This window comes from Actinia tenebrosa, unplaced genomic scaffold (assembly GCF_029948245.1).
Source record: "Actinia tenebrosa isolate PJP-AT-01 unplaced genomic scaffold, QUT_ActTen_1.0 PGA_scaffold5__44_contigs__length_20552954, whole genome shotgun sequence".
Classification (NCBI taxonomy): Eukaryota; Metazoa; Cnidaria; class Anthozoa; order Actiniaria; family Actiniidae; genus Actinia; species Actinia tenebrosa.
Window position 1 is genome coordinate 12,650,242 of NW_028292582.1, and position 11,807 is coordinate 12,662,048.

Genomic DNA, 11,807 nt, shown 5'->3' on the forward strand with positions numbered 1-11,807 from the left:
TGTGTCACAACAGTCCAGAACAGGTAATATAAAAGATTTATATATAGTATATTAGCTATGTTCATAGCTAAATTGTCTCTTATACGACCTAACATGATAAGTCTTTTCCCTTCCTTATTTAACACATATTTTACATGCGCATAATAGGATAGTGTTTCTTCCAGGACAACACCAAGATAGGTGTATTGTAATTTACGCTTGATAAGACTGCCGTTTATTGAGATGTTAAACTTGGTTGCATTACACAGTCTTCCTCCAGTTCCAAAATACACATTTTCAGTCTTATCTTTGTAAAGGAATAGATTGTTCTCTGTCAGCCAGGTGTTCACCATTCCAAACTCCTTTGTTAGAACTGATTCAATATGTCATTTACATCTTTACTTAAGTAGAATAACACGGCATCATCTGCATACACCAAAGTACTGCATAGATTTAGACGACCAGGTAAGTCATTCATTAATAATAATAATAATAATGGGTTCTTATATAGCGCATTGATCACATTGTCTCAATGCGCTTTACATTGCAGTGGAGGACTTTACGGGCTGCATGTTAAGGCGCTATTAGCGGCCGAGCAGCTTACAATCATGAGTGATTTATTAGAACGTTAGTGTTATGCCTCCAAATTGGGATAGGCTGTTGAACCGGGAGACAATCCCCTACTCTTTCACGAATAATTCAACAGGTTCTTTTATGTCCCCCATTTACTGTAGGTTAGGAAGGGTTGGGAGACAGGGCCTACGGTTTTAAGTCCTTGTCCGAGAAGACTTGAAGGTCTAACCATTTGCAGGTGTAATTACAAAGGCAGCACCTTCTCCTCAGTTATTTTAAGACCCTGAGTGTTGGTCCGGCCGAGGCTTGAACCATGACCTCCCGCACAACAGACCGACGCTCTTACCAACTGAGCTAACCGGGTGGCATTAGGTGTACAAATAGTAGCGGTCCAAGCATTGAACCTTGGGGAACTCCAGCTGATATGTAACATAGGTCAGAAAGCTCCCTTTCCACAGCTACGACCTGCTTGCGATTGCTCAGGTATTCTTCAAAACAATTAATTCATCCCCTCAATATCAGCAATGCCAAAAGTTTCCAGCTTCATTACTCATTGGGTTTCATTGTCAACTGTGTCGAATGCGCAAATCTATGATTGGTCCATTCCTCATCTAATTGAATCTGTTGAAGATGAGCTGCTGCTTCAGTGGAATGATGTTTCCGAAAGCCACACTGGTATTGGCTGAGTAGTTGGTGCTTACTAAGAAAGTAATACAGCTGGGAATGAATAGCTCTTTCGCCCAAAAGCTTTGAAGCCACACAAAGCAACACAGAAATGGGGCGATAGAGTTATTTACATTTCCGGTTGAAGTCTTCGTCGTAGATTTTGGAAAGCTTAAGGTCGCTATTTACTTGGTTCCGTTGAAAGATACTAAGCATCAGTAGTAGGCACATAAAAGTTTGTTCCTACGAAATGATAAAGTTCAATGTGAACAGTGTTCTAGTATGGTTGCAGTATTTTTATATATTTTCTTCTCTTTTCAGAGATACAAGCATTTGAAATATCAAAATGCAAATGAAATGACGTAAATTCAAGACTAATTTATTATGCAAAAATGCTGTTCTTGTAAGTCGGCTTTTTTATTTGCAAATCATCCTTATAGATTTTATAAATTTTAATTCAGATGAAACTGTTTACTGAAATAACCCTTAAGGGTCTCATAGTCACTGCTTGGAGTTTTTGCTTGATATTTCGATGGGAAGTATAGGTTGCTATCAATAGACGTCACTTCCGGTAATAGCTCTTTTTTGATGGCTTGTAGAGTCCTGGAGGTTGTTTTCATCTCTTATTTTTTGGTTTGATGTCGTGAAAATAGTCAAATACAAGAGTTTGAGGACTTATATTGATACGTTTTGACTTAGCATCCGCTAGTTGCCCCCCAACCAACCGCTTGTTTGCATCCCAGTCAACTCCGAAAAAGTCACGTGGTGATTGATAGTAAGCAATTTTATTGTTTGAATTTTCAAAGGAGTCTGTGACGTTATTTACTCAACCATAAGATTCTGAGTAGATAAATCGCTTTGGAACTAATAATCGAATAAAATAAATTGATAAAAAAACCGTACTATGATATTCCAAAATATCATAGGTCGATAAAAGTTTGCTGTGAGCCATATTGCTGTGGACCCTCGGTGAACATTAAATTAAGTTAAATGTCAAAAGTACAAAAAACTTTTTGCCTTGACCGATTTCTCAGAATTTGCACACGTCAGCATTTCTCAGAATTTGGTCCGCCATCTTGGATTTCATCTAATCACGTGTTTTCTGATAAATTATCCTGTTCTCGATTTCTCAGAATTAGGTCACGAGCTGATCACGTGATTGAACTCGGTAAAATTCGCTAGAACTTTCCTTTTACTACTACATGGACTATTCTTGTAAAAAAAAAGTTGCCGAAATGCACGCATGCGCAACGATTTTCTTAGTGCGACACACCACCAACCCTTACCGTGTGATCTTAGCTCCAAGTCTGGTAAGTTATATATTTTTTTCAAATACTACCCAAAGCTTATTAAGATTCTCATTATGCCGAGAACGAAGTGGCTATTCGTACTGTAACTGTACTTGTAGTCTTTTCGTACGGACATTCAAATAATGTGATATTCTGAAGAAATCAACGTTAATAATTACCGCACTGACGAATAGCTTTTGCGACTTTTTCCTAAGGAAGTAATCTTTTTCTCTGATAGCGAAAAGTTCAGTAGAAATGTCACTGCCATGCATCTAGATAAAGTTCTGTGCCCGATTGTACGAAGCCTCTTATTCAGTGGATAAATTTATTGGATAACAGCATCGACTTATCCACTGGATAAGGATGTATTCGCCGGATAGCGCTATCCAGGCTTCGTACAACCGGGCCCTGGCCTATTGATGTAGGAAATAATACTGTTTGATTTTCGAACGTAATAAGATAAACTCTTAAAAAATCTTAAGATAAAATACACTGTTAGAATCTAGAATAATCCAAGCACATTATATGAAAAATACAGTTAAATTGACGCATTTCCTTTTTTTTTTGTTTTTTTGTTTGTTTTTTTTGAAGCGAGCGAGAATTAAATTGTCCAAAATTCGCTGTGAATTAGTTTGGGCTGGAAAGTGTTTTGTGCCTTCACATTGTGAACAAAATATATATATATATCATACTAGTAAACCCGGAAACCCAAAGACCATCATAAACCAAAGATCACAATGACAATGAAACAATGACGTAAGACGTTGCTATCAACATCAGAACCCTTGGTATGCTATCAAAAATGTTTATTTTTAAAAAACATAACTCAGGAACCAAATGGTGAAATATTTTAAAAACCGGAATATTTAAACTTTGTATCGTACACCTCTTTTTGACAAAAAAAAAAAAAAAATTCTGTAAGACAGAATTATTCCAAACAAATTTTATTGATTTTTCACGAATTTCCTCTTATAGAATTTTTTATTTTTTTTGACTTTGAGGGGGCGAAGTGAAGTCATTTACACTTCCAGTTGAAGTCGCCGTCATAGATTTTGAAAAGCTAAAGGTCGCTATTTACTTGGTTCGGTTGAAAGATAGAGTACAAACACTATAAGTGTGTAACATAAATACCAATACTTCTAAATTATGCTAATCTTATCGTTTTCTATTGTTTAATTAGCGCTATTTACTACTTAATAGTGCAAAGTGTTGCACACTTTTAGTGTTTGTACTCTACTAAGCATCAGTAGTAAGCTTATAAAAGTTTGCTAAATGATAAAGTTCAATGTGAACAGTGTATTAGTATGGTTGTAATACTTTTTTATGTGGTCTTCTGTTTTCAGAGATATAAACATTTAGTTCAAATTTGACACGGATTTTGTTATTCTTAGGGATTTAATTCCCATACAAACCAGCACTGAGCAATTCAATTCAATACATCAATTCAGCTTTTCCCTGCTACCTATCAAAAAAATTAGGGTCTAGCTTTATAGCTAGTTTACTTTTAAGTAAAAAAGTAAACTTAAAATATAAAAGTTAAGATATACACTACTTCAATTTCAAATGCCGTAACTGACAACCTGTTGCTGGAAATGTGCACACTTTCTTCTTTGGATTCAAATCTGTTGTTTCATACCGGTCATCCTCACACTCTTTCTTTCTGTTTTCGCGGCTTGAGCTACAGTCACCACCACATTCAAACGCCTTGCAGATTGCGACTTTGGTTTTCTGATCAGGGGGCCTTTCATATTTCTGCAATGGCCTTTATATCTCTGTGGCCTGTTCTTTCCATGATGTACTTTGGTAGAACGCCTTTCAAAAGGCCTCTGGTTGCAGTAGTTGCCCTTAAACTGTGGTTCGTGTAGTATCCCTCGATCCCGGCTTGTTTGGCAAAATCTTCACACAGTTAGTCCACATAGATTGTGCCCAACTGGATTGCTCGTAAACCACTCTAGTGAAAAGAATTAGATAAACTAATTAAAAAATCGGTAGCGTATTTGTTAATGATAGCAAAATTCATAATTTACCTTCATAAGTCTCCTTGAACTTGATTTTGGGATTTAAATAGAAGGTTTTTTTAACCAACTTGGGACATTTAGCTACATACTTTTTGGGATTAACCAAACATCTTTAGGCACGTCGTCGTTAGCATAACATTCCACCTTTTTGCCCTTGATAGAAAGGGTGTTTCTCATAATCGTTAATAGTCCAAGATTAAACCAGCCAATCAATGCGCTATTTTTGGGTCACATGATGCTACTTGAAACCTGGTAAATTCCTGTGAAAGGAATGCATTCAGTCTGGAATAACTGGAGCAACAATTTTGTTCCAGTTACTCCAAGTCGAATAATTAATGATCATGAGAAGTCATTTCAAAGCCTCTAATATCGGACTGGACAAGATTTCAATTCGGCAACGCCTCTGACTGGAACTAATTGCTAATTAGAAGACAATGCGGAGAATGGTCACCAAGACGTTTAAGATTCCATAACTTTTCCTCTTATTCAAGGCTTCTGCCTCTTTAACCGTCGATCCGTATCCTTGAGCAGTCAGCCTTTTCATCTCCCCATCCAAAGAATCTTGGAATTTCTTGAAGCTTAGGTTTTCAAACAGATTCAGCTCTGGCCTGCCAGTCAAGAATACCATCGTGTTTAGAAGACATTGCGGAGTATGATCACCAAGAAGCTTAAGATTCCATAACTTTTCCTCTTATTTAAGGCTTCTGCCTCTTGTACATCGATCCGTATCCTTGAGCAGTCAGCCTTTTCATCTCCCCATCCAAAGAATCTTGAAATTTCTTGAAGCTTTAGGTTTTCAAAAAAAATCAGCTCTGGCCTGCTATTTTCTCTAAAATGTTTCTGTATGCCATAGCACAACTGATAAAGTGTGTTAGGAGGATAGGGTTCGCCACTGGTGCTTTTCTTTCTGTTCAATTCGCTGTCACTTCCTATTTGCAACAAATTGGGATCTACATATTTGTACAGCTCGTTAGCATCTCTGAAGCTTTGGTTTCTTATCCCAGCCCAGTCCTCCCAAAAGCGAACTGCCCAAGCGGTATTGGTCTTTGTACCAGGAGGTATTTTTCTTCTGTAATTCAACATCAGAAATAATGGAAATATTTCTCGTAAATTTCACTACTTCAGCAGTAGGTTGTTCAGGTCCCTCCTCTACCACTTCACGTTCTCCTAATAGAATTTCGCGTAGAACATCAAAGTCTGGAAAAATTGCAGACTGACTAAACGTGTTTGGAGTGATAAAGATTTACGTCATCGTCACTGTTGTCGTCAGCCATAGTTTTTAGTCGAGCACTAAGCTGAAGGCCACTAATCAAAATGTAGCGAAAGCCCAGTATTTCGGCATGCAATTCCTTGTTAACGCCTTGGGAATACTCACAAAGCAATGAAATGTTTTGTGTTCGCACTCAAAGGAATATTGTATTATATTTAACTAAGGATTTTTAACACAGCTTATTATTATTATTTTCAAGCGCGACTTAAGAAAATAAAGACAATGAAATTAATGAGAAAGTACTTTAAATTCAAACGCAATCTCGTACCCAGAGCCCTTATTTCTGCGCATGCTCGACGAAATAATTGGAAAACCCCAATATTTCCTGTGATGTGATTGGCTCTCATGTGAACAAAGGAAGATACCGGAAGTAAAAATAACAGTACTATTGAAAATAAACAAGTTGGTGTCTCGAAGTACACCAAAAAAGCCTGTAGTGCCAGTTTTTTTTAAGTTTTGCCGGTTTTGTAATGGAAATTGTATTGCTGTCCATCCAATAGATATTTTCGGAGTTAATTTAACTGAAAGACATCTTCAAAACCTAATTTTACAAGCGCAAATTCACATGCTCGTTGAACATCGTCCGCCTTTTTGAATTTACTTAGTCTGTCATAATGCGCATGTGCGAGAAACCCAGAATCTGGGTCTTCCGGTTTGGAGTTTTCCAGAGCCCAATTATTTTGTCGAGCACGCGCAGTAAGAAATAAGGGCTCTGGGTACGAGATTCAAAAAATTCTTGTTTTTTTCTAATCCTCACTTTCCTCATCCACTTTGCCGGAAGTCATTGACATCCCGTATTCTCACATTTTCCCTTCACCAACTGCTCGTAACAATGGTGTAATTTTTGATAAAGTTATTTCACTTGATGACCAAATACTCTCTGTTTACAAAACGTGTTTTTTTTCATACCCATAAATTTTTTGGAAAATTCGAAGGTACTTGTAATGTCAAAATGTTTGTAATATCTCTGGTTCATGCCTTCATTTCTTCAAAGCTTGATTTTTGTAATTCTTTGTTATATGGACTTCCCAAGGCTTCTTTCAAAAACCTGCATCATGTCCAAAATGCTGCTGCAAGACTTGTAACCTTTTCTCAAAAGCAAGATCATATTACCCCAATCTTGTACAATCTACACTGGCTGCCCGTGGAACAACGAATTGTTTTAAAGCCTTACGCAACCTAGCGCACACATATCTATGTGACTCAGTTGAACCCTATGTTCCCTCTCTTATAATTTCAAATCCTATGCCAAAAGAAGCTCTTCTTATGCAGCCCCTGAACTATGGAATGCCCTTCCACCTAACATTAGTTATGGCTTTTAAGAGTAAATGTAAAGACATGGCATTTTAGGCAAACCTTTGATTAATTTCTCGTTTCCAAAGTAATTGACAATGTTTTAATCTAGTCAAATTATTAAAGTTATTATTAATAGTGGGGCGGATATGTGCTAGGATTGTTCACTTTTGGCTTAAAAGCACCAAATTTTCAGGAAATGTAGCTTTTAGCATGCTTATCAATATGTGATATAGTGCCAAGCTGAAATATGGTGCTGACGTAAGATATTGGGAATGTTGCAAAATGACGCCATCTTGAATCGGAAGTGAAATATCAAGACTCAAAAATCATAAAATTCACACTCCAAATGATATTATTTCGCTCAATTTGTATTTGTAGCTATTCACCAGTGAAAGTTGAATATGACTTACGAACTTTGAGGGTGAAAAGGGAAAAATCTGCACATTTTCTTGTCCTCTATTTATTTAACCGGAAGTGGATGCAACATAGACCGGAAGTGAAACATTGCGAGGCAGAAACACGAAAGCCACGGCTTTATAATTTGCTTTAGAGTGAATTGGTGTGGATACAGTGAATAAATCTTTAGAGTAATACCCAGTTTTGGAGCTTCCAAGTCAAATGTTGCCTAAGCATTTTTCCCCCGAACCAATTGCTTCTCCCTATTCAGGAAGTTCCAGAAAACTCATGTATACGCTTATCTATTACATTTTGAAATTTACCCTAAAATCTGCTAAGGCTAGGTTTGGTTTACACTATAATAGTTTCTCCAATAAAGCTTTGATGAAACTGTCACTGACAATGTTAATACTATTTTAACTTTTCATCAAAAACTTTGATGAAAACAAGTTTTCTCTATCTTGTGATGTAGTAGTTAAATATCAATGTCAAGTTTCTCCCTCCAAGGATTTATTCAGTTCTTACACATTCTCCAGTACACGAACATAAAGCCTAGTTACCATATGATCGCTCACGATCGCCGGATCGCTGAAATCATTGATGCATGGATCGCTCACGATCGCTATCAGTTTCTGACATATGTTTCCATTAAGTCGCTGAAGTATATGCTACAGCGAGCTCCTCTTGAGTTTGTAGCTCTTTTATGAGCCAACGGATAATATGGGCAGTTGTAATCTATATGGCAGCATGGCGTTTTGACAACATGGCGGAGGAAGAAAGCTTCTTTCTACAAGAAAGCGCTGTTTTTCTGCTTGCTTTAGCCAAGCAAAGATCACATTTGAAACAGAAAAGATCTCATCGTTTTTGGGTGAGATATATCTTCAAAAACAGAAAACAGCAAGGTCTTTACCACAACCAATGAGCTTTGACTGTTTGATCGAGAATATTTTTAGAAATGTGTAGAAATAACTTGAACTCAAGATCAATTTAGAATATACAGTCTTCACGCAAGGCCGATGTTTCGTTTTGTTTAGTACGTCGCTATGGCTACCACAACTGACAGATGCGTTATGGGATACATTTTGATCGCTCTATCGCTGAAATGTGTTTCCATATAATCGCTAACGATCGTTGGCATCATTTTCAGCGATACGGCGATCATGAGCGATCATATGGAAACCAGTCTTAAGGCAGTACATGTCAGATCAGCTTTCACTCACAAACATCTTGACACGGGACTTGGGACTTGACACGACTTGACACGCCGTCGAACACCAGCACCTTGATGATATCTTGTTGTGGCTTTCAAAATTATAATTATCACTATAATCATTCCAGACAATATCCACACGTCTTGCATGACGAAGCTGTGACTTTACATAAGGCAAGAGGGATTGGTCAGCATAGTTGATGAATGTTTTCTCTACAGCTCCAGGCTTTACCATGTTGACGACGGCAGCTTCATCAATAACGATGACATCGATGTTACTGGGCAATTCCTCATTTGGTGTGGTGTACATCTTCCAGCATTCAGCAAGCTCTAATTTCTTTCCAGGGAGGCGTAGCTTCACCATGTAAGGCAAGGAGGTGGGCACGCTTGATTCTCGTGTTGAAAAAAATCATCCAGGTCACCTTCACTTGTTTGGCAAGATATAAACAGCCTAGGGAGAAAATGCAGTCGCTCTTTAAAGATGAAATTTGCTGTGATACTTTGGATCTCTTGGGTGTAGGCTCGTTAAAAAGGCACAGCTTGTTTCTTTTAATAAGTTCATAAATTGAAGTGGTTCTTTTTTCCAAACGCTCATATATGAAGGTTTTGAACTGCTGTATTCCAAGTGACTCTATTTGACGCATTCTTGTAACTGCTGCTGGTCCAGCAATATCTTAAGTGTTAAGAACAAGCAGATCTTCCCTTTCTTCCATGAATGGGTTCCCTATTTCTTCTATCGTGGAGACAAGTGCCTTTACATCGCGAGTGAATGAAACTTGGAAGCTTGTTTCTACTTCATGGTGCTCGATAGATGGCTGTTTGTCGGCTTCGTCATTCATATCAGCTTCAAACTCGTTCACTAGCCTTGCTATTTCTGGGCATTATACCATCCACCAACGAAGAGCACTGGGGTTTTCTGTTAGGCCCTCAGCACCACCATCCCCTTTGATTATGGCGTTGTTTTGCTCATGGGCTTGGTCAATCGCGATATCTGAGAAACATCTTGGCGACTTGTGGATAGTGAAGAAACCGCTGTTAAACTGAGTGACGACGTCTGGAGGTGTTTCCTTGGGCATGCGCATATCTCAGAAATGAACTGAGAGCCAGCATGCGCAGTTTGTGTGGTTCAGTGCAAAAACCCAAGGTAGAATCAATGAAAGGGAGTCGATGTAAAGACAGAAGTTGGCAACAATTCAAGCGTGGTATTGCTGAAGTCTGCCTCTGGCACCAGTCATCAAACGTGAGGACACTTTCTCCATCATTTGCTTAATACCTGATGTATGCCTTTTGTAGTAGGGTGTAAAGACTACTTGCAGTAACTTGGTGGGCCCTTCTTGTTCTTGTAAAGCTAATTGCTTTGATAAAGGACTCTCCAGCCAAAAACAAAATGGCGGTCCATGAGATACACATTGCATTATGGGTTTTTTTCCCAGTCCCTCCAAGACGAAAACTTTCAAGAACCCTAAACGGTAATTGACCTAATTGATACTTTTATTAGGTATAATTGGTACAGAATGTACATTGAATGCTTCGAATAAAAGCACCAATGTTTCACTTCCGGTCTATGTTGCATCCACTTCCGGTTAAATAAATAGAGGACAAGAAAATGTGCAGATTTTTCCCTTTTCACCCTCAAAGTTCGCAAGTCATATTCAACTTTCACTGATGAATAGCTACAAATGCAAATTGAGGGAAATAATATCATTTGGAGTGTGAATTTTATGATTTTTGAGTCTTGATATTTCACTTCCGATTCAAGATGGCGTCATTTTGCAACATTCCCAATATCTTACGTCAGCACCATATTTCAGCTTGGCACTATATCACATATTGATAAGCATGCTAAAAGCTACATTTCCTGAAAATTTGGCGCTTTTAAGCCAAAAGTTAACAATCCGGCGTAAATTTTGCACATATCCGCCCCACTATAATCACTTTTAAATTTGTATCCCAAATAGGAAAAATGTAGCAAAAATTGTTATTCATCTAAATTTTATAGTATTGTAGGCTTAACTTTTAATATATATATATCTATAAATTGTATGTGTGTATGTGTGTATGTGTGTATGTGTGTATGTGTGTATGTGTGTATGTGTGTATGTGTGTATGTGTGTATGTGTGTATGTGTGTATGTGTGTATGTGTGTATGTGTGTATGTGTGTATGTGTGTATGTGTGTATGTGTGTATGTGTGTATGTGTGTATGTGTGTATGTGTGTATGTGTGTATGGTGTATGTGTGTATGTGTGTATGTGTGTATGTGCTGTATGTGTGTATGTGTGTATGTGGTGTATGTGTGTATGTGTGTATGTGTGTATGTGTGTATGTGTGTGTGTGTGTATGTATGTGTGTGTGTGTATGTGTGTATGTATGTGGTGTATGTGGTCTGTGTGTATGTGTGTCTTTGTGTATGGGTGTGTGTATGTGTGGGTATGTATGTGGGTGTGTGTTCTGTGTTGTGTGTCTGTGTGTGTGTAGTGTGGTGTGTGTGTGTGTGTGGTGTGTGTGTGTGTGTGTGTGTGTGTGTGTGTGTTGTGTATGTGTGTGTGTGTGGTGTGTGTGTGTGGTGTGTGTGTGGTGTAGTGGTTGTATTGTGGTGTGTGTGTTTGTGTAGTGTGTGTGTGTGTATGTTGTGTGTTTATGTGTGTGTGTGTGTGTGTGTGTGTGTGTATGTTTGTGTTGTGTATGTTGTTGTGTGTGTGTGTGTGTGTGTGTGTGTGTGTGTGTGTGTGTGTGTGTGTGTGTGTGTGTGTGTGTGTTGTATGTATGTGTGTGTTGTATGTATGTGTGTGTATGTGTGTGGGTGTGTATGTGTGTGTGTGTGTGTGTGTGTATGTATGTGTGTGTGTGTGTGTGTGTGTGTGTGTGTGTGTGTGTGTGTTTAATCCTTTTAAAATATTATATCTTTTTCCTAATGATCATTTTAAATTATCCATTTTCATCTAATATATAATCGTAAAGCGCTGTTGAACGTTGGGGAATTGTCGCTCAGTGAATCATAATTATTATTATTATTATGACCCTCATGTGTTAGACAAATTCCACGATGAATTCTATTTTTTTATTTTAACACCATTATTTCTTAAGTACATTTACTTTTAGGGCAGCGTCAGT